Source organism: Sus scrofa, chromosome 13, assembly GCF_000003025.6.
Source record: "Sus scrofa isolate TJ Tabasco breed Duroc chromosome 13, Sscrofa11.1, whole genome shotgun sequence".
NCBI lineage: Eukaryota > Metazoa > Chordata > Mammalia > Artiodactyla > Suidae > Sus > Sus scrofa.
Window position 1 is genome coordinate 74,728,493 of NC_010455.5, and position 25,027 is coordinate 74,753,519.

The following is a 25,027-nucleotide window of genomic DNA, read 5'->3' on the forward strand; positions in this document are numbered from 1 at the left end:
ACCATGAGGTTGCGGGTTCGATCCCTGCCCTTGCTCAGGGGGTTAACGATCCGGCGTTGCCGTGAGCTGTGGTGTACGTTGCAGACGCGGCTCGGATCCCGCGTTGCTGTGGCTCTGGCGTAGGCCGGTGGCTACAGCTCCGATTCAACCCCTAGCCTGGGAACCTCCATATGCCGCGGGAGCGGCCCAAGAAATAGCAACAATAACAACAACAACAACAAAAAAAAAGACAAAAAGACAAAAAAAAAAATTTGTTTTTATTTTTGTTGCTATTGTTATTTTGGGTTTTGTTTGTTTTTCTTTAAACCTGAGCAGTTTTTAAACCCCAAGCTCTGAGGTTTTACAACTTAAAACCAAAGTACTTTACCTTTTCTTACTGTGTTATGACAGAGTGTCTGGCAATAATTTTCTAGACCATCTCTTACCTCCTGTTGTATAAGTTTATCTCCCCCCCTCCTGCCCAGAAAACTCAAACTTTGATTTTTTTAATCTTATTTGTGTGTGGAAGCAAATACATAAAACACACTATTGATAGTTTTGGATGTGAGCATATGGAAACTCACAACATTACCACAGGACACAGACTTTGTGTTCTTGATTTTCTTTTTTTTTTTTTCTTTTTCATTTTTTCACTTTTTAGGGCTGCACTCGCATATGGAAGTTCCCAGGCTAGGAGTCTAATCGGAGCCGTAGCAGCCAGCCTACACCAGAGCCACAGCAACGCAGGATCCAAGCCACGTCTGAAACCTACACCACAGCTCACGGCAACACCGGATCCTTATCCCACTGAGTGAGGTCAGGGATCAAACCCGCATTCCCATGGATCCTAGTCGGGATCGTTAACTGCTGAGCCACGAAGGGAACTGCATGTGTTCTTGATTTTCAGCTCCAAAGTTCAGACATCATATCATCCCTCAAAAGACTGCAGCTGAAATTTTCACCCTATAGTGATTTTCTTCATAAGAAGTGAGGCAACTCTATGGGTTACGTCCACGGTTCTCAGTCTTGCATTTGGGAACATCCTGGAGATCTTTTTTAAAATATTGACACCTCACTCCCACCCCCAGGCAGTCTGACTTTATTGGTATGAGATGTGGCCCGCACATAGGAAAATTTTTTTTTTTAGGAATTTTTTGTTTTTAATGCTCCAATTAGTTCTAATGTGTGGCAAAGTGTGGGAATCACTGGGTTATGTCAAAATGAGAGACAAACGATCTGTGACTCAGTTGGAAAACAGTCACAGAGCTGGAATTCGTAGGAAATCTTTTCAATTTCTTAGCCCAGAAATGATTGTCATATTTCTAAATGTATTTTTGGAGATGGTGAAATGGGTGGAGATGGTTACTGAAGTGGGGGAAAGAGTTGTTGGATTTTGGCAGAGGGGCGGGGAGTTGGCCTAGCTCATGGCATGCAGAAGTTCCCAGGTCAGGGATCAGACCCATGCCACAGCTGCAACCCGAGCCATAGCAGTGGCAATGCTGGATCCTTTAACCACTAAGCCACCAGGGAACCAAACTCCAAGTTTTAAAAAAAATTTAGGTACACTTTCTATAGTTCAGTAATTATCAATATAGAGACCAGGTTAAATATTTCCTGTCATTTCCTAGAAAACTACCTCACCATCAGTATAATTGTAGTTACCTTGTTTCCCTCCTCTTAATTTGATTTGCATCTTGACAGTAAATCTGACCATTCCAGAATTTACTCACCGTAAGTGTTAATCTCCTTTGCACGACTCCTTGTTTATTTTTTTTGGGGGGGGGCACCTCTGTGGCATATGGAAGTTCCCAGGCTAGCGGTCAAATCGGAGCTATAGCTGCTGGCCTACGCCACAGCCACACCAGATCCAAGCCGTGTCTGCAAACTACACTGTTGCTCATGGCAACACCAGATCATTAACCCACTGAGCAAGGCCAGGGATCGAACGCACATCCTCATGGATCAGAGTCAAGTTTGTTACCACTGAGCCAGGACGGAAACTCCCTCCTTGTTAACTTTTAATTTGCCCTTCTGTTAAGTTGCCCAGTGATAACACCTGTGATTTTTAAGGGTTTCTTTAGAATTCTGTAGCTCCCCCGGTGACTATGAGATGAACATGATCAACTTTATCTTTAGCAGTTGCAGATCCTGGGGCTTACCTCCTCAGGCACTGGGACCTCGGATGCTCGTAGTGCCTACAGGCCTGGCTGGTGGTTCACTTCACTCACCAGCCCTTAACTTCTAGGGGTCATGTCGTTGCACTGAATCATCCTTCTGAATGGTGTGTGGGCACTGAGAGGGATCCTCTCAGGCTTTAAACTCCTGGTGAAACTGACAGCACTAACGGGCTGAACCTAGCCAGAACACAGATTGGGACTTAAACACACGTGCTGGGACTTGAACCCACAGTTTTAAATTAGAATTACTCACCCTGTGTCTGGACTCAGTAAGGTTCAGATTCTCTGTGCCTCTGCACATAAGGAATTCAGCAAGAGACAAAGTAATAGGCAAGAAACAGATTTATTAGGATAGGAGGCTTGTGAGAGATGCAATCGGGCAGTCAGGGAAACCCAGCCCGGGGAGGATCTGGTGGGCTACAGACTTATCATCCAAGGGGCGTGGTGGTTGGAAAGGCCCGCCTCTTCCTTTCTGGGAGTAGTAGCTCCTCCTTGGTATCCAGTAAGGTGTGTATTCAAATCAGCAGAAGGGCGGTCCTCAAACTCTTGCCCTTGGTCTGAATCTGAATGCACGCCTCATCCCTAGGACCTGAAGCAATTTTCGTACCTCCACTAGTCAAGCAAGCCTGCCTTGTGCTGATGGCTTTCTTGAACTTGCAGTGGTCTCCCCACATCCCCCAGGTGTCCCTCTTTATCTGTGATCCCCTACTGGGACTTCTACAACCACCTGTGCCTACTCTATCCCTATCCCTGGGACCATTGAAATTTTCTTCCTCACTTTCTCTGGTTTTAGTTCAGATGGATGCCCTTCATTAGGACCTGAATTAAACTTGGATGTCAGAGACTCCCAAATCTCCGTGGCATAGTGTTAGTGTAATGGGGGTGAGAACGGGATGCAGCTTCTATTATATTCCCGTGTCCTTTTCTGAACTCCCTTCTTCCTTCTCAAGAGTGTTACATGGCAAATCATTAATTAAGAGTTTTTAAAAATTACTCATGTAACATTTAACCTTGGGCCAGGCACTCTTCTCAACAGGTAACAAATGGTATTCATTTAATTCCTGGCAGTCCCTGATGAATGGGAAAATAGGTTCTGAAAAGTTAGGTAAGCTTATCTCAATCACAGAGCAGGTGATGAAGAAGCCAGGATTCCACCCAGGTGTTTTGGCTCCTGCACGTCCTTAACCATGAGGCTTTGCTCCCATTCTTGGCTTGAAGATGCCTTTTGCTGCATCCCCACCCCAGGTCAGTGTGAAAGGCCTACAAGCTGGTTTCCTTACCGTCTCCCTCTCAAAGCAGCAGAATAGAGAGTTCCTAAGGCTGAGGTAAGTTATATGACCTTTAAAAAATTTTTTTCTGGCTGTGGGATTTTACTTTTAAGGATGTTTTATGATGACGGATTTCAAATACTTAGTACAGGGAATAGTATAATAAATGCCCTCAAACCCACAAACCAGCTTCAACAATTACTAGTCTGATGGCCACTTTTATTTCACCTGTGAACACACTTGCCATTTTCAAGATTAATTTAAAGCTAATTCTAGACCTATTTCATCCATAAATATTTCACCTACAGATAGAAATTCTTAACCCTAACACTATTACCACACCTTAAAAACTAACCTTTTTTTAATATCAAATATTGTGTTGGTATTAAAATTACTCTAATTTCTCATAGTGCTTCACAATTGGTTTGTTTGAAACAGAATCCAGACCAGGTTACCCACTGCATTTTAGTCTTTAAGGCTCCTGTAGTGTTTTTTTTTGGGGGGGGTCTTTTTAGGGCTGCACCCATAGCATATGGAGGTTCCCAGACTAGGGGTTGAATCGGAGCTGTAATCACTGGCCTGTGCCACAGCCACAGCAATGCCAGATCCTAGCCATGTCTGTGACCTACACCACAGCTCATGGCAATGCCGGATCTTTAACCCACTGAGTGAGGCCAGGGATCAATCCTGCATTCTCATGGATGCTAGTCAGATTTGTTTCCACTGAACCACGAAGGGAACGCCAAGGCTCCTGTAATTTTCCCATTTTATTCCTAACATCATTCTGTTTATTTGTCCTGTAGAATTATCCACATTCTGAATTCATCAGGTTACTTTCCTACACTTCCTATAAATGAGTAGCGCCCCGGTTGTAATAGCTTTTAGCTTCTGAAGCCGCCTTTTCCCGACATTGCAATGGAAGGAACTCAGGACCCGGTACACATCTCCCCTTTGCCAACAGAGGGCGCTGGAGGAACACTAGAGTTAGCTGAGGCCATGACTTTCTCCAGGACCTTTTGGGCAGGTTGGCTTGTGGAATTGGGATGTTCATCTCAGCAGCCCTTGCGGTTCAGCCATGGCTCACACCCTCCTGCTGTTCCTGTAGCCTTTATCCCCCAGCAAGTTCCTCCACTCAGGGCAGGTTGGATGTTGCAGGGCAGCCATGCTCTCTCCCCTCACAGATTTGAACCTTAACTTTGAAAGGGATGCTGCCTTTATTATATTTTTTATTAAAGTATAATTGATTTACAATGTGCCAATTTCTGCTATACAGCAAAGTGACATATATATGTTATACACATATATACACAAAAACATACATATATATATTGTTTATAGATATATATTTTATACTATTTTCCATCATGGTCTATCCCCGGAGATTCGATATAGTTCCCTGTGCTATATACAGTACATCCTCATTGCTTATCCATTCTAAACGTAATAGTTTGCATCTATTAACCCCACTCCCAGTCCATCCCACTTCCTTCCCCCTCCCCCTGGGTAAACACAAGTCTGTTCTCCATGTCTGTGAGTCTGTTTCTGTTTTGTAGATAAGTTAATTTGTGTCTTTTTTTTTTTTTTTCCAGGGCTGCTCCAGTGGCATATGGAAGTTCCCAGGCCAGGGATCGAATCAGACCTACAGCTATCAGCCTACACCACAGCCACAGCAACATGGCCTCCGAGCTACATCAGCGATCTACACCATAGCTCACAGCAATGCCATATCCCCTACCCACTGAGCGAGGCCAGAGATCAAACCTGAATCCTCATGGGTACTAGTCAGATTTCTTTCCATTGTGCCACAATGAGAACTCCTGTGCTATATTTTAGATTCCCTATATGAGTGATATCATCTGGTACTTGTCCTTCTCTTTCTGACTTAATTCAGTTAGTGTGATAATCTCTAGTTCCAGCCATGTTGCTGCAAATGGCAATATTTCATCCTTTTTATGCCTGAGTAGTATTCCATTGTATATATGTACTGCATCTTAATACATATCTGTCAATGGACATTTAGGTTGGTTCCATGTCTTGGCTATTGTGAACAGTGCTGCTATGAACATATGTGTGCATGTGTCTTTTTGAATTGCAGTTTTGTCTGGATATATGCCCAGGAGTGGGATCGATGAATCTTATGGTAGTTCTCTTTTTAGTTTTCTGTGGAATCTCCATGCTGTTTTCCATAGTGGTTGTACCAATTTACATTCCCACCTACAGTGTAGGAGGGTTCCCTTTTCTCCACACCCTCTCTAACATTTATTTGTAGACTTATCAATGATGGCCATTCTGACCAGTGTAAGGTGGTACTTCATTGCAGTTTTGATTTGCATTTCCCTAATAATTAGTAATGTTGAATATCTTTGCATGTGCCCACTGGCCATCTGTACGTCTTCTTTGGAGAAATGTCTATTTAGGTCTTATGCCAATTTTTCAATTGGATTGGTTTTTTTGTTGTTGTTGAGTTATATTTTGTCTTTTTGGGTTGCACCCATGGCCTATGGAAGTTCCCAGGCTAGGGGGCAAATTGGAGCTGTAGCTGCTGGCCAATGCCATAGCAACGTCAGATCTGAGCCACATATGCACCCTACACTGCAGCTCACTGCAATGCTGGATCCTTAACCCACTGAGCAAGGCCTAGGATCAAAGTCACATCCTCATGGATGCTATTCAGGTTCGTTACTGCTGAACCACAATGGGAACTCGTGTTTCTATATTTTAGAGATTAAGCCCTTGTCATCAGTTGTATAATTTATAAATATTTTCTTTCTTTCTGTAAGTTGTTTTTCATGTGTATGTGGTTTCTTTGCTGTGCAAAAACGTAAAAGTTTGATTAGGTTGCACTTGTTTATTTTTGCTTTTGTTTCTATCTCCTTGGCAGACTAAGAAAACATTTGTATGGTTGATGTCAGAGAATATTTTGCCTATGTTCCCTTCTAGGAATTTTATGGTATCTTGTCTTATGTTTCAGTCTTAAAGCCATTTTGAGTTTATTTTTGTGCATGTGTGAGGCTGTGTTCTAGTTTCACTGATTTACATGCAGCTGTCTAGTTTTCCCAACACCACTTGCCAAAGAGACTGTTTTTTTCTCATTTTATATTCTTGCTTCCTTTTTTGAAGATTAATTGACCATAGGTGCCTGGGTTTGTTTCTGAGTTCTCTATTCTGTTCCATTGGTCTGTATCTGTCTTTGTACCAGTAAGTACCACACTGTCTTGATTACTGTAGCTTTGTAATATTGTCTGAAGTCTGGGAGAGTTATGCTGCCTGTTCTGTTGTTTTTTTTGCAGGATTTCTTTGACAATTCTGGGTCTTTTGTAGTTCCATATAAACTTTTGGATTATTTGTTCTAGTTCTGTGGAAAATGTCATGGGTAATTCGATAGGTATTGCATTAAATCTATAGATAGCTTTGGATAGTATGGCCATTTTTTTTTTTTTTTTTGGTCTTTTTGCCATTTCTTGGGCGGCTCCCACGGCATATGGAGGTTCCCAGGCTAGGGTTCAAATTGGAGCTGTAGCCACTGGCCTACACCAGAGCCATAGCCATGAGGGATCTGAGCCGTGTCTGTGACCTATACCACAGCTCACGGCAACGCCAGATCCTTAACCCACTGAGCAAGGGCAGGGACCGAACCCTCAACTCATGGTTCCTAGTCGGATTCGTTAACCACTGAGCCACCATGGGAGCTCCCTAGTATGGCCATTTTAATGATAGTAATTTTTCCAATCCAGGAGCATGGAATATCTTTCCATTTCTTTGAATCTTCTTCAGTTTCCTTGGTTAGTGTTTTGTAGTTCCCAGTGTAGAAGTCATTCAACTCCTTGGTCAGGTTTATCCCTAGATTTTTTTTGGTGGGAGGTGTAATTTAAAAGTTATTATTTTTTAATATTTCTTTTTTCTTTCTTTCTTGTTTGTGTGTATTCTAGATTGAATAGTTTTTTGTGTAGTCCTTAGAGTTTTCTATATCGTGTCATCTTCATATAGTGACAATTTTACCTCTTCTCTTCCAATCCCAATTTAGATACTTTTTCTTTCTTTCTTTTTTTTTTTGGTCTGATTGCTATGGCTAGGACTTCCAATACTATGTTGAATAAAAGTGGTGAGATTGGGCATCCTTGTCTAGTTCCAGATTTAAGCAGGAAGGCTTTCAGCTTTTCTCCATTGAGTATTATATTGGCTGTCGGTTTGTCAGAAATGGCTTTTATTATGTTGAGATATGTTCCTTCTATACCCACTTTGGCAAGAGTTTTGGTCATGAATGAATATTGGATTTTGTCAAATGCTTTTTCTGCACCCATTGAGATGATCATGTGGTTTTTTACTTTTCTCTAGTTAATGTGTTGTATTACATTGATTGATTGGCATATGTTGAACCATCCTTGTGATCTTGGGATGAATCTTACTTGGTCATGGTGTATGAACTTTTTTATGTGTTAATTCAATTCAGTTTGCTAAAACTTTGTTGAGAATTTTTGCATCTATATTCATCAAAGATATTGGCCTATAATTTTCTTTTTTGGTAATATCTTTGGGGTTTTTTTTTGCCTTTTTTTAGGCCTGCACATGTGGCATATGGAAGTTCCCAGGCTAGGCATCAAATCAGAGCTGCAGCTGCTGGCCTACATCACAGCCACAGCAATGCCAGATCCAAGCTGGGTCTGTGAAACTACAACATGGCTCACAGCAACACCAGATCCTTAAACCACTGAGTGAGGCCAAGGACCAAACGTCTATCCTCATGGATACTAGTTGGGTTCTTAAACTGTTGATTTAATTCACAATGGGAATTCCTTTGGCTGGTTTTGATATCAGGGTGATAGTATCTTCGTAGAATGTCTTTGGGAGTGTTCCTTCTTAAATCTTTTGGAAGAATTTATGAAGGACAGGTATAAGTTCTTCTCCTTTTTTTTTTTTTTGCTTTTTTTTTTTTGCTTTTTAGGGCCCTCCCTGTGGCATATGGAGGTTCCCAGGCTAGGGGTTGAATCAGATGGAGCTGTAGCCACCAGCCTACACCAGAGCCACAGCAATGCCAGATCTGAGCCATGTTTGCGACCTACACCACAGCTCACAGCAATGCTGGATCCTTAACCCACTGAGCAAGGCCAGGCATTGAACCCGCAGCCTCATGATTCTTAGTCAGATTCGTTTCCACTGAGCCACAACAGGAACTCCATAAATTCTTCTTTATATATTTGGTAGAATTTGCCTGTGAAGCCATCTGGTCCTGGACTTTTGTTTATAGGGAGTCCCCCCCACCTCCGCCCCGCTTGGGGTTGCATCCATGGCATTTGGAATTTCCCAGGCTAGGGGTTGAATTAGAGCTGCAAATGCTGGCCAGCGCCACAGCCGCAGCAATGACAGATCAGAGCTGTTTCTTCCACCTACACCACAGGTCATGGCAACGTCGGATCCTTAACCCTTGAGCAGGGTCAAGGATCAAACCTGAACCCTCATGGATACTAGTTGGGTTCATTACTGCTGAGCCACAAGGGGAACTCCTGTAGGGAGTTTTTAAAATTACATATTCAATTTCATTTCTAGTGATTGGTCTGTTCAAGGATCTATTTTTTCTTGACTCAGTTTATGGTGGGCTGTAAGTTTCTAGAAAGTTGTCTATGTCTTCTAGGTTGTCAAGTTTGTTGACATATAATTGTTCATAGTATTATGATTTTTTTGTATTTCCACAGTATCTGTTGAGATTTCTCTTTTTTCATTTCTTATTTTGTTCTCTCTCTCTTCTTGGTGAGTCTGGACAGAGGTCTCTCAATTTTTTTCACCCTTTCAAAGAAACTCGCTCTTGGAGTTCTCATTGTGGCTCAACACTAAGGAACTAGTATCAGGAGGACATGAATTCAATCCCTGGCCTCGCTCAGTGGGTTAAGGGTCCAACATTGCTGCCATGAGCTGTGGTGTAGATTACAGATGTGGCTCATATCCTGAATTGCTGTGGCTGTAGCTAGGTCGACAGCTACAACTCTGACCTGACCCCTAGCCTTAGAACTTTGATGTGCTGTAGGTGTAGTACCTAAAAAAAAAAAAAAAAAAAAAGGCAAAAACTAGCTCTTGGTTTTATTTTTTTTCTATTGTTTTTTGAATCTCTGTTTTATTTATTTCCCCTCATATTTTTATGATTTCTTTCCTTCTGCTAACTTTATGTTTTGTTTGTTCTTCTTTTTCTAATTCTGTTAGGTGGTAGGTTAGGTTTTTGATTTTTGAGATTTTTCTTGTTTTCTGAGGAAGGCCTCTATCACTATGGACTTCCCTCTAAGAACTGTTTTGTGGCATCCCATAGATTTTGTATGGTTGTGTTTTCATTACCGTTTGTCTCAAGGTGCTTTTTTGTTTGTTTTTTGTTTTGTCTTTTTAGGACTGCACCCATGGCATATGGAAGTTCCCAGGCTAGGTGTCGAATTGGAGCTGTAGCTGATGGCCTACACCACAGCCACAGCAATGCCAGATCTGAGCTGCTTCTTTGACCTACACCACAGCTCATGTCAACACCAGATCATTAACCCACTGAGCAAAGCCAGCGATCAAACCCTCATGCTCATGGATACTAGTCAGGTTCGTTACTGCTGAGTCACAACGGAAACTCCCCTATTTGTTTTTTAGTAGCTTGTTTTTTAATCTCCATGTAGTCAGTTTTTTCTCATTTCTTTTTCCTGTGGTTGATTTCTAGTTTCATGCCATTGTGGTCAGAGAAGATGCTTGAAATAATTTCTATATTCTTAAATTTGTTGAGGTTAGTTTTATGCCCCAGTATATGGTCAATCCTAGACAGTTTTCTATGTGCACTGGAAAAGAATATACATTCTGGTTTTTTTTTTATTTATTTACTGTCCTGAAAATATCAATTATGTCTAACTGTTCTATTGTGTCATTTAGGATCTCTGTTGCCTTATTGATTTTCTGTCTAGATCTCTCCACTGATTGTGAGTAGGGTGTTAGGGTCTCCTGTTCTTATTGTATTCCCATCAATTTCTCCTTTTGTGTCTCTTAATTTGTTGTATGTGTTTTGGTGCTCCTATATTATGTGCATATAAATTGATAAGTGTAATGTCCTCTTCTTCAATGGATCCTTTTATTACTAAATGGTATCCTTCTTTATCTTTCTTTACGGCCTTTGTTTTAAAGTCTATTTTGTTTGATATGAGTATTATGACTCCCACTTTTTGTTTTCATTTGCTTGAAATATCTTTTTCCATCCCCTCACTTTCAATCCCATGTGTCCTTTGCCCTAAGGTGGGTCTCTTGTAGGCAGCATATTGGAGACTCTTGTTTTTTATCCAGTTTGACACTCTGTCTTTTGACTGGAGCATTCAGTCAATTGATTTTTTTTTTTTCCGACTGTACAGCAAGGGGGTCAGGTTATCCTTACATGTATACATTGCAATTACACTTTTTCCCCCACTCTTTCTTCTGTTGCAACATGAGTATCTAAACATAGTTCTCAATGCTATTCAGCAGGATCTCCTTGTAAATCTATTCTAGGTTGTGTCTGATAAGCCCAAGCTCCCGATACCTCCCACTCCCTCCCCCTCCCATCAGGCAACCACAAGTCTCTTCTCCAAGTCCATGTTTTTCTTTTCTGAGGAGTCAATTGATATTTAAGGTAATTATTGATAGACATATTTATTGCCACTTTAAGCTTTGCTTTCCAATTGATTCTATGTTTCTCCTTTGTTCCTTTCTTTCTGTGGTTTGATGATTTCCTTTTATTTTATGCTTATGTCCTCTTCCTTTTGGTTTTTGTGACTCTATTTGTCTTTGATTTGTGGCTGCCCAGTTTTTCAAGTATGTTAACTCCTTTCTATATCTACTTGCTTTGATGGTGATATATTCTTTTTATTTTTATTTATTTATTTATTTTTTGTCTTTTTGTCTTTTCCAGGGCCGCTTCCCACAGCATATGGAGGTTCCCAGGCTAGGGGTCTAATCGGAGCTGTAGCCACCGGCCTACGCCAGAGCCACAACACGGGATCTGGGCTGTGTCTGCAACCTACACCACAGCTCACAGCAATGTCAGGTCCGTAACTCACTGAGAAAGGCCAGGGATCTAACCCTCAACCTCATGGTTCCTAGTCGGATTTGTTAACCACTGCGCCACAACGGGAACTCCAGGCTCAGACACGTTCTTAAAAAAAAGAGTCTAGGTTTTCTTACTCTCCTCCACGTTTTATGTCCTTTTTTACATCTTCATGTTTATTCTTTTGCTGTTCCTTGTGTTTAACATCGCTTTCACAAATAAGTTTTGTGGGAGTTCCCAACTAGGTCTCAGCGGGCTAAGAATCCAACTAGTATCTATGAGTTTGTGGATTTGATCCCTGGCCTCACTCAGTGGGTTAAAGGATCCAGCATTGCTGTGAGCAGGGGTGTAGGTGGCAGATGCAGCTCCAATGCAACCCCTAGCCTGGGAATATCCATATGCCACAGTTGGCACCCTAAAAAGAAAAAAAAAGTACTTTTTTAAAAATCTGTATACTAGTTTAAACATTTACTTTCCAATTGTGATTTCCTCCATCCTCCATCTTCTTTCCTGTGTAGAAGAGACCTCTCAATATTTTTTTTAAGGATAGGTTTAGTATTGCTGTATTCTTTTAGTTTAGTTTTTTGTTTGTTTTTTGTCTATTTGTCTCTTTAGGGCCACACCCATGGCATATGAAGGTTCCCAGGCTAGGGCTTGAATTGAAGCTGTAGCTGCCAGCTTACGCCACAGCCACAGTAACATGGGATTCAAGCTGTGTCTGCGACCTACACCACAGCTCATGGCAATGCTGGATCCTTAACCCACAGAGCAAGGCCAGGGATCCAACCTGTGTCCTCATGGGTGTTAGTCGGATTTGTTAACCACTGAGCCATAATGGGAACTCCTATCTGAGAAATTCTTTATTTCTGCTTTTTAAATGATAATCTTGCTGAGTAGAGTATTCTAGGCTGCAAAATTTTCCCATTTACAAGTTCAAATATTTCTTGCCACTCCCTTCTAGCATGTACTTTTCTGTAGAGAAATCAGCTCTTAGCCTTATGGCCATCTCCTTGTAATTTACTTTTTCTCTTGCTGCCTTTAGAATCCTCTCCTTATCTTTATTTTTATTTATTTATTTGTTTGTTTATTTTTGCTTTTTAGAGCTATACCTTCGGCCTATGGGGGTTCCTAGGCTAGTGGCCTAATCAGAGCTACAGCTGCCAACCTACACCATAGCCACAGCAACTCAGGATCTGAGCCGGGTCCTACACCACCGATCACAGTAATGCCAGATCCTTAACCCACTGAGCAAGGCCAGGGATCAAACCCACAACCTCATGGTTCCTAGTCAGATTTGTTTCCACTGTACCATGATGGAAACTCCAGAATCCCCTCCTTATCTTGTAACTCCTGCCATTTTTATTATAGGTCTGTTTGGGTTCATCTTGTTGGGAACCCTCCTGTATCTGAATATCTGTTTCCTTCTTTAGATTTAGAAAATTTTCAGCCAAAATTTCTTTGAGTATATTTTCAATCCCCCTTTCTCTTTCTTTTCCCTCTGGGATCCCTATTATGCATAGATTGGAATATATATTATATTATCCCATAGATCTCTTAATGTTGCTTTCACTTATTTTTTCATATGGTTTTCTGTCTGCTGTGCTGACTGGGTGATTTCCACTCTTCTATCTTTCAAGTCACTTATTCATTACTCTGCATTATTCACTCTCCTGTTCAGTGCCTTTAACTCAGCTTTCAATTATTTCCTTTTTGAACTTGGTGTCTGTTAGACTGTAGAGCTCTGGTTCATTATTTACTCCTTCAGGGGAATTCTCCTGAGCTTCTTCCTTTTGCTTATCTTTTTCTTAGTCTGTGAATTGAAGGAAGACAATTATCTACTTAATCTTGGAGGGCTATTTATATGCAGGAGCATCCCTGAGTAGCTTGTGTGGGTTAATTTTTTTTTTTTTTTGCTCTGAGGATTGCTTTTGGTTTGAATGCTTCTGGTCTTTATCCTCAGTGTGGGCAGGCCATTATTCTCTTGAGAGGGGATGTGCATGTGCATGGCCTGCCCATGCTTGCAGGGAGGGGCAATGGGTGGCATCTGGTTGCCAGGCCTTTTGGCAGTGGCAGTGACCCCATGGAGGTGAGGGCAGCACCTGGCCCTTGGCAGCAGCAGAGAGTGTACATTCCTGGGGAGGTGAGGGCAACAGGCAGTGTTTGCTTGCAGGGCCCTCCACAAAGGCAACACTTGGGGTGACTGGGGCAGCAGACAGTGTTTGGGCACAGGATCCTCATTGGTGGTGGGCTGTACCTGCCTCTGGAGCACAAGATGCCTGTAGCAGTTTGCATCCACCCCTGCTGCACATGCAAGAGCCCCCGCCCCAGAGCCTGTGTGTGTCCAGAGAAAGAAATTCCTATGGTGGGCTCATCTCCCCTCCTCTTGCCCTCCCCAACAATGGCACCTTGCTTCTCTAGTGGGCCCAAGCCTTCTCCTGCGCTCCTCACCTGTGGCACACTGCTCTGTAAGCCCCCTCAGGCTGTCGCCACCCAGCCAACCCTAGTCCTCTCCCAGGAACTGACCTCCAAGGCCCAAGTCTTAGCACCCAGCCCCTGATCAAGTGTATCACTGGAACATGGTCTGTATAGCTCTCTCTCTGCTTTGCCCTCCTCAGACCAGCCACTGCCCTGTTGTCTGAGGCTCAGAGGCTCTCCCTCTGTCCCCACTGGTCTCCCCATCAGTTAGGTGGCCTCCCAGGGTGCAGATACCTTTCCTCTTTCACATTTCCTTCTCAGGAGCTTTTTCCCCTCTTCTTTCTCTCTCTCTCCTTCTCTTCTACTGAGTTAGGTGGAGGTTTTCTTGCCCTTTTTGGGTGGAAGTCTGTGGTCTTCTGCCAGCATTCAGTAGCTGTTCTGTGTGAACCATTCTACATGAAGAATTTTTTTTTTTCTTGATGCGTTTGTAGGAGGGGGTGAGCTCCATGTCCTACTTCTCTGCCATCTTGATTCCGGATCTCAGGATGCTGCCTTTGTATTTCTGATTTCCTTCTTGTTCACTCTTCCTCAGCTCTAGGGCTAGTGGCTGCTTTCTATAATTGCTACTGCTTATCCTTAGCACATTTCTTTTTTTTTTTTTTTTTTAATTTTATTTTTTTGTCTTTTGTCTTTTTGTTGTTGTTGCTATTTCTTGGGCCGCTCCCGCGGCATATGGAGGTTCCCAGGCTAGGGGTCGAATCAGAGCTGTAGCCACCGGCCTACTCCAGAGCCACAGCAACGCGGGATCCGAGCCGCGTCTGCAACCTACACCACAGCTCACGGCAACGCCGGATCGTTAACCCACTGAGCAAGGGCAGGGACTGAACCCGCAACCTCATGGTTCCTAGTCGGATTCGTTAACCACTGCGCCACAACGGGAACTCCAGCACATTTCTTTTACACTATTTAGATGTTAACCACTTTTACTAGTGAATAATTCTTTATATTTTTCCTGTCTAAAATTTTTCCTGACTGTTGGCTGATGAAATGTTACCAGGAATGATCTCAGGAGAACTTCAAAGACTGGATTTAGGGATTGGTTTGGTGCTGCCTTTTTTTTTTTTTTTTTTCTTTTTTTTTCTCCTCTTTTTGCCTTTGTCTTTTTGTGTGTGTGTGTCTTTTTCAGGGACACACCCGCAGCATATGGAGGTGCTCAGGCTGGGGGTCAAATCGGAGCTGTGGCCTCCAGCCTATGCCACAGCCACAGCCATACAGGATCCGCGCCATGTCTGCGACCTACACCACAGCTCACAGCAATGCTGGATCCTTAACCCACTGAGCGAGCCCAGGGATCGAACACACAACCTCATGGTTTCTAGTCAGATTCGTTTCCACTGTGCCACAACAAGGAACTCTGAAAAGAAACTTGGAATGGCAAATTATGGCTGGGCTCAGACTAAACTGAGAGTGTTAGTATGTAAGGTCTCTCATATTTGAGAATGGACCTCATTTACCCTCCTGTGTTAGCTGAGAAGGCTAACCTTTTTTGAAAATCCTGAAGTCCTTCACTTGGGCCAGATTGCCTTGCACAGACATTGCTCATTCTCAAGAATTTCTTTGGTGCCACTATACCCATAGCGAGTGACCACAAGGAAAACAAAAATTGTAGGATTTCCCTAACCTGTATGAGCAGAAATCTGGAAAAACATGTGTGGGAGTGTATGTGAAGAGTGTTAAAGCAAGGAGAACAGAACGTACTACTAGATTTAGAGCTGAATCCATTGATATGGGTGCACCTATCAGAGATTCTGGACTTAAAGTATTAGATCTTGAGGCTCTAAGAGCTTACTTGGTTGGTTGATTGAAACTTGGACTCAGTGGTAGCCTATATATTTTTTGTTTTATTTTTTTTTTGTTTGACATCAATGACATGTAACATACTAGTTTCTGGGGTACAACATAATGATTTTATATGTGTATATATTGCAAAATGATCATCACAGTAAGTCAACATCCGCTACCAGGAGCTCCTGCTGTGGCACAGCAGAAACGACCCTGACTAGTATCCAGGAGAATGTGGGTTCGATCCCTGGCCTTGCTCAGTGGATCTGGGACCCAGTGTTGCCATAAGCTGTGGTGTAGATCACAGACAGCTCAGATCCCACATTGCTATGGCTGTGGTGTAGGCTAACGGCTGTAGCTCCAGTTAGACCCCTAGCCTGGGAACTTCCGTGTGCTGCAAGTGTGGCCCGAAAAAAGAAAAAAAGAAAAAAATCCATCACCACACATAATTACAAAAATTCTTTCTTGTGATAGAGATGGAGGTTCCCAGGCTAGGGGTTGAATCAGAGCTATAGCTGCTGGCCTACACCACAACTCACAGCAACACTGGATCCTTAACCCACTGAGCGAGGCCAGGGATAGAATCCATGTCCCCATGAATGCTAGACAGGTTAGTTAACCACTGAGCCATGATGGGAACTCCTTGTGATGAGAAACTTTAAGATCTACTCTCTTAGCAGCTTTTAAACATGTAGTACTGCATTATCAACAGTAATCACCATACTGTACATTACATCCCCAGTACTAATTTATACATTTTTTTTCCCTTTTTCAGCTGCACCCATGGTATATGGAAGTTCCCAGGTCAGGAGTCAAATTGGAGCTGCAGCTACAGGCCTATGCCATAGCAACACCAGGTCCAAGCTGCATCTGTGACTTATGCCACAGCTTTGCGGCAATGCTAGATCTTTAACCCACTGAGGGAGGCCAGGGATCAAACCTGCATCCTCATAGAGACAATATGAGGTCCTTAACATGCTGAGCCACAATGGGAACTCTTCTCTGCCTGTTTTTAAATCAGATTGGTTTTTTGCTATTCAGTTGTATGAGTTATTATAAAGTTTGAATATTAACCTTTTATCAGTTATATGGTTTGCTAATTTTTCTCCCATTCAGTATGTTTTCTTTTCATTTTGTTGATGGTTTCCTTTGCTGGGTAGAAACATTTATCCCACTTGTTTATTTTTGCTTTTGTTGTCAAGTCCAAAAAATCATCACTGAGACCTATGTTAAGGAACTCACTGCTATGATTTCTTTCAGAAGTTTTATGATTTCAGGTCTTATATTCAAGTTTTTAATTCATTTTGTGTTCATTTTTATGTGTGGAGTAAAGTAGTGGTCCAGTTTCATTTTTTGCATATGGCTGCCCAGTATTCCATAACCATTTATTAAAAAGAGCATCCTTTCCCCATTGTATATTCTTGGCACCTTAGTTGTAAGTTAATTAACCATGTATGTGAGTTTGATCTTTTTTTTTAATTACTCAAATGAATTTATCACATCTGTAGTTGTATAATGATCATAACAATCCGATTTCACAGGATTTCCATCCCATAACCCAAGCATATCCCCCCACCCCCTACACTGTCTCCCTGGAGACCATAAATTTTTCAATATCTGTGAGTCAGCATCTGTTCTGCAAAGAAGTTCAGTCTGTCCTTTTTTCAGATTCCACATGTCAGCAAAAAGCATTTGATGTTGGTGTCTCATTATATGGCTGACTTCACTTAGCATGATAATTTCTAGGTCCATCCATGTTGCTAAAAATGCCGGTATTTCATTCCTTTTAATGGCCGAGTAATATTCCATTGTGTATATGTACCAATCTTCTTGATCCACTCCTCTATTGATGGACATTTAGGTTGTTTCCATGTCTTGGCTATTGCAAGTAGTGCTGCAATGAACATTGGAGTAAATGTGCCTTTGCGAGTTGTGGTTTTCTCTGGATAGATGCCCAGGAGTGGGATTGCTGGATCAAATGGTAGTTCTATATTTAGTTTTCTGAGGAATCTCCATACTGCTTTCCACAGTGGTTGCACCAATTTACAATCCCACCAACAGTGTACTAGGATTCCTTTTCCTCCACACCCTCTCCAGCACTTACTGTTTGTAGACTTTTGGATGATGGCCATTCTGGCTGGTGTAAGGTGGTACCTCATCATGGTTTTGATTTGCATTTCTCTAATAATGAGTGATGTTGAGCATCTTTTCATGTGTTTTTTGGCCATCTGTATGTCTTCTTTGGAGAACTGTCTGTTTATATCTTCTGCCCATTTTTTCATGGGGTTGTTTGTTTGTTTTTTTGGTATTGAGTTGCAGAAGTTGTTTATAAATTTTGGAGATTAATCCTTGTCAGTTGATAAAAATGTGGAACACTTCATGAATTTCATGTCATCCTTGTTCTGGGGCCATGCTAATCTTCTCTGTATTGTTCCAGTTTTAGCATATGTGCTGCTGAAGCAAGCATCTGTTCCACTGATCTAAGTGTATGTTTTTAGGTCCACACCATACTGTTTTGATTATTATATCTTTGTAATATAGTTTGAAATCGTCTTCTAGTTGTATTATTCTCTCTCAAGTTGCTTAGGCTCTTCTGGGTTTGTGGTTCCATACAAATTTTAGGACTGTTTTTTTCTATATCATGAAAAGTGTCATTGGAATTTTGATTTGAATCTCTATATTGCTTTGGGTAGTATAGACATTTTTACAATATTAATTCTTCCAATCCATGAGCACAGAATATTTTTCCATTTATTTGTGTCTTCTTCAGTTTCTTTTATCAATGTCTTAGAGTTTTCAGTGTATAGATGTTTCACCTCTTTGGATAAATTTATTCCTAGGTATTTTATTCTTTTTGATGTAATTATAGATGGCATTTTAAAAGTTATAAGTATAGTTGACTTACAATATTATGTTAGTTTCAGGTATACAGCAAAGTAACAGTTTTATCTATGTTTTTATATATATATATACATATTATATATATGAATATATATATTTCAGATTATTTTCCATTGCAGGTTATTAAAAAATATTGAATATTTTTCCTTGCGTATATAGTAAATCATTGTTGCTTATATATTTTATGTGTGTATCTGTTAATTCTATACTCCTAATTTATCTTTCACCCAATTCCCTTTCCCCTTTGGTAAATATAAGTTTATTTTCTTTATCTGTGAGTCTATTTCTGTTTTGTATGCACATTCATTTGTATTATTTTTTTAGATTCGACATATAAATGATACCATAGAGATACCATACCATCTTTATCTGATTAAGCATAATATTCTCTAGGTCCATTCACATTGCTGCAAATGGCAGAATTTCATTCCTTTTTATGGTTGAGTGGTATTTTCTTGTATGTATATACTACATCTTTATCCATTCATCTGTTCTTGGATACTTGGGTTGCTTCCATATTATGGCTATTACAAATTGTGCTGCTATGATAATTGAGGTGCATGTATCTTTTTGAATTAGAGTTTTTGTCCTTTCTGAAAAAAAAAAGTTTTTGTCCTTTCTGGATATATGCCTAGGAGTGGAATTGCTGGGTCATATGGTAACCATTTTCAGTTTTTGAAGGAAACTCCATGCTGTTTCCCATATTTGGGAAAATATTTGTAATACTTGAAAAAATATTTGCAAATGATATTTGGGAATATAAACTGGTGCAACCTTTGGAAATATTTTTTGCAAATATTTTCTCCCAGTCTGTGGGATGTCTTTTCATTTTATTTATGGTTTTCTTTGCAGTGCAAAAGCTTATGTTTGATTAGGTCCCATTTGTTTACTTTTGCTTTTATTTCTTTTTGCCTTCAGAAAAAGATATAAGAAAACATTGCTACATTTTATATCAGAGGATATTTTACCTATGTTCACTTCTAGGAGTTTTAATGGTGTCGCATCTTATGCTTAGGTCTTTAAACCATTTCAATTTTATTTTTGTATATGGTGTGAGGGAGTGTTTGAATTTCATTGATTTACACGAGGTTACCCAACTTTTCCAACACCATTTGCTGAAGAGACTGTCTTTTTCTTCTTTGTATATTCTTGCCTCCTTTTGTCAAAAAATTTTTAAATAAAAAATTTTTTTAAAAGGGAGTTCCTGTTGTGGTGCATCAGAAATGAATCCAACTTGTATCCACGAGGATGTGGGTTCAATCCCTGGCCTCACTCAGTGGGTTGGGATTGGCATTGCCATGAGCTGTGGTGTAGTTCACACATATGGCTCAGATCTGGTCTTGCTGTGGCTGTGGCATAGGCCAGCTGCTGCAGCTCTGATTTGACCCCTAGCCTGGGAACTTCTAGGGTGGGTATGGCCCTAAAAAGCAAAGAAAAAAAATTGATTGAGGGAGTTCCCGTCGTGGCGCAGTGGCTAATGAATCCGACTAAGAACCATGAGGTTGCAGGTTGATCCCTGCCCTTGCTCAGTGGGTTAATGATCCGGCGTTGCCATGAGCTGTGGTGTAGGTCACAGACGTGGCTCGGATCCAGTGTTGCTGTGGCTCTGGTGTAGGCTGGCAGCTACAGCTCCGATTAGACCCCTAGCCTGGGAACCTCCCATATGCCGCGGGAGCGGCCCAAGAAATGGCAAAAAAGACAAACAAACAAACAAACAACAACAACAGCAACAACAAAAAATTGATTGAATGTAGGTCTATGGATTTGTTTCTGGGTTCTCTGTTGAATTCCATTGATCTGTATGTCTGTTTTTGTACCAACACCACCCTGTCTTGATTACCATAGCTTTGTATAATTGTCTAAAGTCTGGGAGGGTTGTGCTTTCACCTTTTGTTTTTTCCCTCAAGATTGCTTTGGAAATTCTGGGTCTTCTGTACTTCCATATAAATTTAGGATTATTTGTTCTAATTCTGTGAAAAATACCATGGGTAATTTGATAGGAATTGTATTATATCTGTAGATTGTTTTGGGTAGTATGGCCATTTTAACAATATTAATTCTTCCAATCCAGGAGCATGGACATCTTTCCATTTCTTTGGGTCATCTTCAGTTTCCTTTATCAATGTTTTATAGTTTTCAGTATAGATCTAAGATTGTTTTCTTAATTTCTCTGATAGTTCATTATTAGTGTACAGAAATGCAACTTATTTTGCATAATGATTTTGTATCCCCATCTTTACTGAACTCAATTTTTTTTTTTTGGTTGTAACAGTCTTTTGATGACATCTTTAGGGTTTCTTTTTTTTGCTATATAATATGTCATCTGCAAACAGTGAGAGTTTCACTACTTCCTTTTCAATTTGAATGCTTTTTATTCTTGCCTAATTGCTCTGGCTAAAACTTTCAAAACTATTATGAATAAAAAGGACTTTTTGTCTTTTTTTTTTTTTAGGGAAAAAAAAAACCCTTGTATGATGTACCATGAGGTATAAAGAAATTGTGATATGAATATAAGTAGAGGCATATCTCAGAGAGATTGTGCCTTCAGTCCCAGACCATCACAATAAAGTGACCATGCAATAAAGTGAATCACATGAATGTTTTTATTTCCCCAGGACATAAAAAGTTAAATTTACATTATATTTGTAGTCTGTTAAGTGTGGAATAGCATTATGTCTAAAAAAAGGACATACCTTAGTTAAAAAATACTTAATTGCTGAAAAATGTTAAACATCATCTGATCCTTTAGCAAGTCATAATCTTTTGCAATAGTAACAGTAAAGATTACTGATCACAGGAGTTCCCGTTGTAGCACTGTGGAAACAAATGTGACTAGGAACCATGAATTGCGGGTTTGATCCTTGGCTTTGCTCAGTGGGTTAAGGATCCAGCATTGCTGTGAGCTGTGGTGTAGGTTGCAGACATGGCTCAGATCTGATGTTGCTGTGGCTGTGGTGTAGGCTGGCAGCTATAGCTCCAATTCAACCCCTAGCCTGGGAACCTCCATATGCTGCAAGTGTGGCCCTAAAAAAGCAGAAAAAAAAAAAAAGATTACTGATCACAGATCACTATAAAAAATAATAATAATGAAAATGTTGTATCTCTGGTTTGTTTGTTTATTTGTTTGTTTTTATGTCTGGAACTGCTGAATATGGAAGTGTCCAGGCCAGGAATTGAATCTGAGCCACAGCTGCATCCTACATTGCAGATGTAGCAATGCCGGATTCTTTAACCCAGTGTGCCTGAGCCAGGCGAACCTGTGCCTCCACAGCAACCCAAGCCACTGCAGTTGGATTCTCAACCTCCTGTGACACAGCAGGAGCTCCCTGGTTTGTATTTTTTTTAATTTTTTTAATTAAAGTACAGTTGATGGAGTTCCAGTTGTGGCTCAATAGTTAACGCATCCAACTAGGAACCATGAGGTTGCGGGTTCAATCCCTGGCCTTGCTCAGTAGGTTAAGGATCTGGCATCGCCATGAGCTGTGGTGTAGGTTGCAGATGTGGTTTGGATCTGGCATTGCTGTGGCTCTGGCGTAGGCCAGCGGCTACAGCTCCAATTCGACCCCTAGCCTGGGAATCTCCATATGCCATGGGAGCGGCCCAAGAAATGGCAAAAAGACAAAAAAAATAAATTAATTAATTGAAGTACAGTTGAGTTACAGTGTTGTGCCAATTTATGCTGTACAGAAGTGACTCAGTTTTATATATATATATATACACACACAATATATATATATATATATACATACACACAAACACATGCACATTCTTTTTTTTTTTTTTTTTTTTTTACTTTTTGGAGCTGCACCTGCAACATATGGAAGTTCCCAGACTAGGGGTCAAATCAAAGCTACAACTACTGGCCTATGCCACAGCCACAGCAACCCAGGATCCAAGCTGCATCTGCCACCTACACCACAGCTCATGGCAATGCTGGATCCTTAAACCATGGAGAGAGGCCAGTATCAAACCCACATCCTCATAGATCCTAGTTGGTTCATTAACCACTGAGCCATGAAGGGAACTCCCACTCATATTCTTTTTTTTAATATTCTTTTCCATCATAGTCTACCTCAGGAGATTGGATATGGTTTTCTGTGCTACACAGTAGGACCTTTTGTTTATTCTTTCTAAATGTACTAGTTTATGTCTATTAACCCCACACGCCCAGTCCTTCCCACTCCCCTCCTCCTCCTTGGCAACCACAAGTCTGTTCCCTATATCTGTGAGTGTGTTTCTATTCTGTAGATAGGTTCATTTGTGCTGTATTTTAGATTCCACATATAAGTGATATCATATGGTATTTGTCCTTCTCTGTCTGACTTGCTTCACTTAGTATGATAATCTCTACATGAATGGGCATTTTTGTCTTGTTCTTGATCTTAGAGGAGAAGCTTTAAGCTATTCACCATTGGGTATGATGTTGGCTGTTGGCTTGTCATGCATGACCCTTTCTGTGGTGAGGTACATTCCCTCTATACCCATTTTTTCTGAGAGTTTTTATAAATGGATGTTGGAAAAGCTTTTTCTGCATCTATTGGAATGGTCATGTGATTTTTCTTCTCTTCTTCTTCTTTTTTTCTTTTTGCTTTTTAGGGCCACACTTGCAGCATATGGAGGTTCCCAGGCCAGGGGTCTAATTGGAGCTACAGCTTCTGTCCTACGCCACAGCCACAGCAATGCGAGATCCAAGCCACATCTGTGACCTACTCCACAGCTCATGGCAGCACCAGATCTTAACCCACTGAGCAAGGCCAGGGATCAAACCCGCAACCTCATGGTTCCTAGTCAGATTTATTTCCACTGTGCCATTACAGGAACTCCTATTCTTCATTTTGTTAATGTGGTGTATCACATTGACTGATTTGTGGATATTGAACCATCTCTATCCTTTGCATCCCCAGAATAAATCCCATTTAATTATGGTATATGATTCTTTTAATGTATTTTTATTTCAGTTTACTTATATTTTGCTGAGAAATTTTTTTTTTGTCTTTTTGTCTTTTCACCATTTCTTGGGCCGTTCCCATGGCATATGGAGGTTCCCAGGCTAGGGGTCTAATCAGAGCTGTAGCTGCCAGCCTCAGCCAGAGCCACAGCAATGCAGGATCCAAGCCGCGACCGCGACCTACACCACAGCTCATGGCAAAGCCAGATGGTTAACCCACTGAGCAAGGCAGGGATCAACCCGCAACCTCATTGTTCCTAGTCGGATTCGTTAACCACTGCACCACAATGGGAACTCCTGCTGAAGATTTTTTGCATCTGTGTTCTTCACTGGCCTATAATTTTTTTTTTAATTTAAATTTTATTGGAGTATAGTTGATTTAATATGTTGCATTGGTTTCATGTGTTCAGCAAAATGAATCAGTCATACATATAAATATATCCATTCTTCTTTTCCCACATAGGTTTTTACAAACTATTGAGTAGATTATCCTGTGCTATTATAGAGTAGGTTCTTGTTAATCATTTATTTTGGGAATTCGCATCATGGCGCAGCAAAAATGAATCTGACTAGGAACCATGAGGTTGCAGTTTTGATCACTGGCCTTGCTCAGTGGTTAAGAACCAGCATTGCCATGAACTGTGGTGTAGGTCGAAGATGCGGCTCAAATCTGGCGTTGCTGTGACTCTGGCGTAGGCCGAAAGCTGTAGCTCTGATTAGACCCCTGGCCTGGCAACCTCCATATGCCACAGGTGTGGCCGTAAAAAAAAAAAAAATAGTTATTTTGTACAGTAGTGTGAATATTATCCCCCCCCCAACAGTTTCACCTATGGTAACCATAAATTGGTTTTGAAATCACAACTTTGTTTCTGTTTTTTAAAATAAATTCTTTTGTATCATTTTTATTAGTTTCCACATGTAAGTGATATCATATGATATCTGTCTTTCTCTATCTGATTTACTCCACTCAGTATAATAATCTCTAGGTCCATACATGTCGCTAAAAATGGCATATTTCATTCTTTTTATTGCCAAATAATATTCCATTGTATATACATATTGCATTTTTATCCATTCCTCTGTTGATGGATATTTAATTTTCTCACATGTCTTGGCTCTTGTAATAGTGCTGCAATGAATATTGGAATGCATGTATTTCTTTGAATTGTGTTTTTCTGTGGGCATATGCCCAGGAGTAGATTGCTGGATCATATGGTAATTCTGTAGTTTTTTAAGGCACTTGCATACTGTCCTGCATAGTGACTGCACTAATTTACATTCCCACCAAAAGTGTAAAAGGGTTCCCTTTTCACCACACCCTCTCCAATGCTTATTGTTTATAGACATTTTGATGATGGCCATTATGACTGCTGTTCCATGAGATGTTTGCAAATTTGGAGATTAATTGTTGCTTCCTTTGCAAAGATTTTCTCCCATTCTATGGGTTGTCTTTTTGTTTCATTTATGG

At 40.8% G+C, this 25,027-nt stretch overlaps 1 long non-coding RNA gene across 1 annotated transcript in view; it reads left to right on the plus strand.

The window, feature by feature from the left end:
- Positions 1,864-25,027, plus strand: part of LOC110256300 — a 39,897-nt gene continuing 16,733 nt past the window's right edge. Inside the window, exon 1 of the long non-coding RNA XR_002337691.1 lies at positions 1,864-3,481. This is a non-coding gene — a long non-coding RNA (uncharacterized LOC110256300). The remainder of the gene's footprint in view (positions 3,482-25,027) is intronic.